The sequence below is a fragment of the Hypanus sabinus genome, chromosome 11 (assembly GCF_030144855.1).
Source record: "Hypanus sabinus isolate sHypSab1 chromosome 11, sHypSab1.hap1, whole genome shotgun sequence".
Lineage (NCBI taxonomy): Eukaryota > Metazoa > Chordata > Chondrichthyes > Myliobatiformes > Dasyatidae > Hypanus > Hypanus sabinus.
The window spans coordinates 106,622,841-106,629,533 of record NC_082716.1 but is presented as its reverse complement, the minus strand read 5'-3'; the positions used below and the strand labels follow the sequence as shown (position 1 = coordinate 106,629,533).

General features: G+C 48.2%; 1 pseudogene; it reads left to right on the top strand.

The window, feature by feature from the left end:
* The first annotated feature begins 443 nt into the window (after nucleotides 1–443).
* On the top strand, nucleotides 444–556 carry LOC132402371 (U6atac minor spliceosomal RNA; annotated as a pseudogene).
* The last annotated feature ends 6,137 nt before the right edge of the window (nucleotides 557–6,693 follow it).

The window sequence follows — 6,693 nt, the reverse complement described above, 5'->3', positions numbered from 1 at the left end:
CAACCATAGTTGTTGTGTCCTACTGGTCAACATTGAAGCCAGGGCAGTACAATATGGAGAGCAAGCTGTTGTCAATGTAGCAGACTTCCCCTCTCCGTACAGCTGATGAATCCAAAAGAATGGCAGAGACTGATATAGTTCTGCACCAGCTGCATTGCAGGAGTTGCCACTCTGCGTTGAACTCAACGTAGGACTACCTCAGGGATGCCAAGATTCACTCCCAAAGCCTTCCCCGTGAGTGGGTATAGCCACAAGGCAGTAGAGTTTGATATCAAAATTTTCCTTCTCCTAGATGAGCTGCCAACCGCAACAGATGAGCCCTGTCTGCCCAGAATAGTTTCAGTTAAGAATCAGGTTATTGGAACAGGAGAAGTTCGAAGGACCGAGTGGCCTCTTCCTGTTCAAACATTTACCAGATGCACAATGAATAACTACATGATAGCATATTGTATGCAAGGAGAGATGGTTAGCAGGCCACTTGATAAGGATGGAAGGGGCCTTGGGTCAAATGATTACAACATTGCCATCTACTTTGTGATGTCTAACAGTGTTTTTAACTTCAAGAATTACAAGGTAATGTTGCAGCTCTATAAAACTCTGGTTGAACTTTGGACTGTTGTGTTCGGTTCTGGTCACCTCACTAGAAGGATGTGAAACCTCAGAGCGGGTGCAGGGGAGATTCACCAGGATGCTGTGTGGATTAGAGAGGGTGCAGGGGAGATTCACCAGGATGCTGTGTGGATTAGAGAGGGTGCAGGGGAGATTCACCAGGATGCTGTCCGGATTAGAGAGGGTGCAGAGGAGATTCATCAGGATGCTGTCTGGATTAGAGATGGTGCAGGGGAGATTTACCAGGATGCTGTCTGGATTAGAGATGGTGCAGGGGAGATTCACCAGGATGCTGTCTGGATTAGAGATGGTGCAGAGGAGATTCACCAGGATGCTGTCTGGATTAGAGATGGTGCAGAGGAGATTCACCAGGATGCTGCCTGGATTAGAGATGGTGCAGAGGAGATTTACCAGGATGCTGTCTGGATTAGAGATGGTGCAGAGGAGATTCACCAGGATGCTGTCTGGATTAGAGAGGGTGCAGGGGAGATTCACCAGGATGCTGTCTGGATTAGAGAGGGTGCAGGGGAGATTCACCAGGATGCTGTCTGGATTAGAGATGGTGCAGGGGAGATTTACCAGGATGCTGTCTGGATTAGAGATGGTGCAGAGGAGATTCACCAGGATGCTGTCTGGATTAGAGATGGTGCAGAGGAGATTCACCAGGATGCTGCCTGGATTAGAGATGGTGCAGAGGAGATTTACCAGGATGCTGTCTGGATTAGAGATGGTGCAGAGGAGATTCACCAGGATGCTGTCTGGATTAGAGAGGGTGCAGGGGAGATTCACCAGGATGCTGTCTGGATTAGAGAGGGTGCAAAGGAGATTCATCAGGATGCTGTCTGGATTAGAGAGGGTGCAGAGGAGATTTACCAGGATGCTGCCTGGATTAGACAGGGTGCAGAGGAGATTTACCAGGATGCTGTCTGGATTAGAGAGAGTGCAGAGGAGATTTACCAGGATGCTGTCCGGATTAGAGAGGGTGCAGAGGAGATTCAACAGGATGCTGCCTGGATTAGAGAGGGTGCAGGGGAGATTCACCAGGATGCTGCCTGGATTAGAGAGGGTGCAGAGGAGATTCACCAGGATGCTGTCCGGATTAGAGAGGGTGCAGAGGAGATTCACCAGGATGCTGTCTGGATTAGAGAGGGTGCAGAGGAGATTTACCAGGATGCTGTCCAGATTAGAGAGGGTGTAGAGGAGATTCACCAGGATGCTGTCCGGATTAGAGAGGGTGCAGAGGAGATTCACCAGGTTGCTGCCTGGATTAGAGAGGGTGCAGGGGAGATTCACCAGGATGCTGTCTGGATTAGAGAGGGTGCAGAGGAGAGTTACCAGGATGCCGCCTGGATTAGAGAGGGTGCAGAGGAGAGTTACCAGGATGCTGCCTGGATTAGAGAGGATGCAGGGGAGATTCACCAGGATGCTGTCTGGATTAGAGAGGGTGCAGAGGAGATTTACCAGGATGCTGCCTGGATTAGAGAGGGTGCAGGGGAGATTCACCAGGATGCTGCCTGGATTAGAGAGGGTGCAGAGGAGATTTACCAGGATGCTGCCTGGATTAGACAGGGTGCAGAGGAGATTTACCAGGATGCTGTCTGGATTAGAGAGAGTGCAGAGGAGATTTACCAGGATGCTGTCCGGATTAGAGAGGGTGCAGAGGAGATTCAACAGGATGCTGCCTGGATTAGAGAGGGAGCAGGGGAGATTCACCAGGATGCTGCCTGGATTAGAGAGGGTGCAGAGGAGATTCACCAGGATGCTGTCTGGATTAGAGAGGGTGTAGAGGAGATTCACCAGGATGCTGTCCGGATTAGAGAGGGTGCAGAGGAGATTCACCAGGTTGCTGCCTGGATTAGAGAGGGTGCAGGGGAGATTCACCAGGATGCTGTCTGGATTAGAGAGGGTGCAGAGGAGAGTTACCAGGATGCCGCCTAGATTAGAGAGGGTGCAGAGGAGAGTTACCAGGATGCTGCCTGGATTAGAGAGGATGCAGGGGAGATTCACCAGGATGCTGTCTGGATTAGAGAGGGTGCAGGGGAGATTCACCAGGATGCTGTCTGGATTAGAGAGGGTGCAGGGGAGATTCACCAGGATGCTGCCTGGATTAGAGAGGGTGCAGGGGAGATTCACCAGGATGCTGTCTGGATTAGAGAGGGTGCAGGGGAGATGCACCAGGAGGCTGCCTGGATTAGAGACGGTGCTGAGGAGATTCACCAGGATGCTGTCCGGATTAGAGAGGGTGCAGAGGAGATTTACCAGGATGCTGCCTGGATTAGAGAGGGTGCAGAGGAGATTCACCAGGATGCTGTCTGGATTAGAGAGGGTGCAGAGGAGATTTACCAGGATGCTGCCTGGATTAGAGAGGGTGCAGAGGAGATTCAGCAGGATGCTGTCTGGATCAGAGAGGGTGCAGAGGAGATTCACCAGGACGCTGTCTGGATTAGAGAGGGTGCAGGGGAGATTCACCAGGATGCTGTCTGGATTAGAGAGGGTGCAGAGGAGATTCACCAGGATACTGTCTGGATTAGAGAGCGTGCAGGGGAGATTCACCAGGATGCTGTCTGGATTAGAGAGGGTGCAGAGGAGATTTACCAGGATGCAGTCTGGATTAGAGAGGGTGCAGAGGAGATTCACCAGGATGCTGTCTGGATTAGAGAGGGTGCAGAGGAGATTCACCAGGATGCTGTCCGGATTAGAGAACGTGTCTTATGAGGGTAAGGTGAGCGAGCTAGGACTTTTCTCTCTGGAGCAAAGAAGGAGATGTTCAAGATGATAAGAGGCATAGATTGAGTGGATAGTCAGAGACATTTTCCCAATGGGGAAATGGCTACTACAAGATGCCACATTTTAAGGAGATTGGTGATGATTGAGCATACAGGAGGAAGATTGAAAATCTGGATGAGTGGAGCCATAACAACAACCTCTCACTCAGTGTCAGCAAGACCAGGGAGCTGATTATTGACTCCAGGAGGAGGAACATGGAGGCCCATAAACCAGTCCTCATCAGAGGTGGATAGGCGCAGCAAATTCCTCAGTGTTACTATTTCAAACGACCTGTGCTGGACCCAGCACAAAAATACAACTATAAATGTAATGGCTTAAGGACAAAACATAGAAAACCTACAGCACAATACAGGCCCTTCGGCCCACAAGGTTGTGCCAAACATGTCCCTACCCTAGAAATTACTACGGTTACACTTAGCCCCCTATTTTTCTGAGCTCCATGTACCTATCCAAAAGTCTCTTAAAAGACCCTATCATATCCGCCTCCACCATCGTTGCCGGCAGCCCATTCCACGCACTCGCCACTCTCTTGAGTAAAAAACTTAACCCTGACATCTCTGTACCTACTCCCCAGCACCTTAAACCTGTGTCTTCTTGTGGCAGCCATTTCAGCCCTGGGAAAAAGTCTCTGACTATCCACATGATCAATGCCTCTCATCACCTTATACACCTCTACCAGGTCACCTCTCATCCTCTGTCGCTCCAAGGAGAAAAGGCCGAGTTCACTCAACCTATCCTCATAAGACATGCTCCCCAATCCAGGCAACATCCTCGTAAATCTCCTCTGCACCCTTTCTATGGTTTCCACATCCTTCCTGTAGTGAGGCGACCAGAATTGAGCACAGTACTCCAAGTGGGGTCTGACCAGGGTCCTATATAGCTGCAACATTACCTCTCGGCTCCTAAATTCAATTCTACGATTGATGAAGGCCAATACACCATACGCCTTCTTAACTAGAGTCAACCTGCGCAGCTGCTTTGAGCATCCTATGGACTCGGACCCCGAGTTCCCTCTGATCCTCCACACTGCCAAGAGTCTTACCATTAATACTATGTTCTGCCATCATATTTGACCAACCAAAATGAACCACCTCACATTTATCTGGGTTGAACTCCATCTGCCACTTCTCAGCACAGTTTTGCATCCTATCAATGTCCCACTGTAACCTCTGACAGCCCTCCACACGATCCACAACACCTCCAATCTTTGTGTCATCAGCAAACTTGCTAACCCATCCCTCCACTTCCTCATCCAGGTCATTTATAAAAATCACAAAGAGTAAGGGTCCCAGAACAAATCCCTGAGGCACACCACTGGTCACCGACCTCCATGCAGAATATGACCCGTCTACAACCTCTCTTTGCCTCCTGTGGGCAAGCCAGTTCTGGATCCACAAAGCAATGTCCCCTTGGATCCCATTCCTCCTTACTTTCTCAATAAGCCTTGCATGGGGTACCTTATCAAATGCCTTGCTGAAATCCATATACACTACATCTACTGCTCTTCCTTCATCAATGTGTTTAGTCACATCCTCAAAAAATTCAGTCAGGCTCATAAGGCACGACCTGCCCTTTACAAAGCCATGCTGACTATTCCTAATCATATTATGCTTCTCCAAATGTTCATAAACCCTTCCTCTCAGGATCTTCTCCATCAACTTACCAACCACTGAGGTAAGACTCACTGGTCTATAATTTCCTGGTCTATCTTTACTCCCTTTCTTGAATAAAGGAACAACATTCGCAACCCTCCAATCCTCTGGAACCTCTCCCATCCCCATTGATGATGCAAAGATCATTGCCAGAGGCTCAGCAATCTCCTCCCTTGCCTCCCACAGTAGCTTGGGGTACATCTCATCCGGGCCCGGCGACTTATCCAACTTGATGCTTTCCAAAAGCTCCAGCACATCCTCTTTCTTAATATCTACATGCTCAAGCTTTTTAGACTGCTGCAAGTTGTCACAATTATCACCAAGAGCCTTTTCCATAGTGAATACTGAAGTTAAAGTATTCATTAAGTACCTCTGCTATTTCCTCCGGTTCCATACACACTTTCCCACTGTCACACTTGATAGGTCCTATTCTTTCACATCTTCTCCTCTTGCTCTTCACATACTTGTAGAATGCCTTGGGTTTTCCTTAATCCTGCCTGCCAAGGCCTTCTCATGGCCCCTTCTGGCTCTCCTAATTTCCTTCTTAAGCTCCTTCCTGTTAGTCTTATAATCTTCTAGATCTCTAACATTACCTAGCACTCTGAACTTTTTGTAAGCTTTTCTTCTTGACTAGATTTATTACAGCCTTAGTACACTACAATTCCTGTACCCTACCATAACTTCCCTGTCTCATTGGAACGTACCTATACAAAACTTCACACAAATATTCCCTGAACATCTGGAACATTTCTCCTGTACTTTTCCCTGAGAACATCTGTTTCCAATTTAAGCATCCAATTTCCTGCCTGGTAGCATCATAATACCCCTTACTCCAATTAAACATTTTTCTAACATGTCTGTTCCTATCTCTCTCCAATGCTATGGTAAAGAGATTTTGGAGATAGAATTGTGATAACTATCTCCAAAATGCTCTCCCACTGAGAGATCTGACACCTGACCAGATTCATTTCCCAATACCAAATCAAATACAGCTTCTCCTCTCGTAGGCTTATCTACATATTGTGTCAAGAAACCTTCCTGAACACACCTAACAAACTCCACCCCATCTAAACCCCTCGCTCTAGGGAGATGCCAACCTATATTTGGGAAATTAATATCTCCCATTACGACAACTCTGTTATTATTACACCTTTCCAGAATCTTTTTCCACATCTGCTCCTCAACATCCCTGTTACTATTGGGTGGCCTATAAAAAACACCCAGTAAAGATATTGACCCCTTCCTGTTACTAACCCCCACCCACAGAGACTCCATAGACAATCCCTCCATGACGTCCACCTTTTCTGCTGCTGTGACACTATCTCTGATCAGCAGTGCCACACCCCCACCTCTTTTGCCTCCCTCCCTGTCCTTTCTGAAACATCTAAAACCCGGCATTTGAAGTAACCATTCCTGTCCCTGAGCCATCCAAGTCTCTGTAATGGCCAGCACATCATATCTCCAAGTACTGATCCATGCTCTAAGCTCATCCGCTTTGTTCTCGGCACTCCTTGCGATAAAATAGGTACATCACAAGCCTTCGGTCTGAGTGCATCCCTTCTCTATCACCTTCCTGTCCTCCCTCACACTCTGTCTCCTGTCTTTCTCTATTTGAGAGCCTCCAGTTTGGCACCTGAGAACGTTT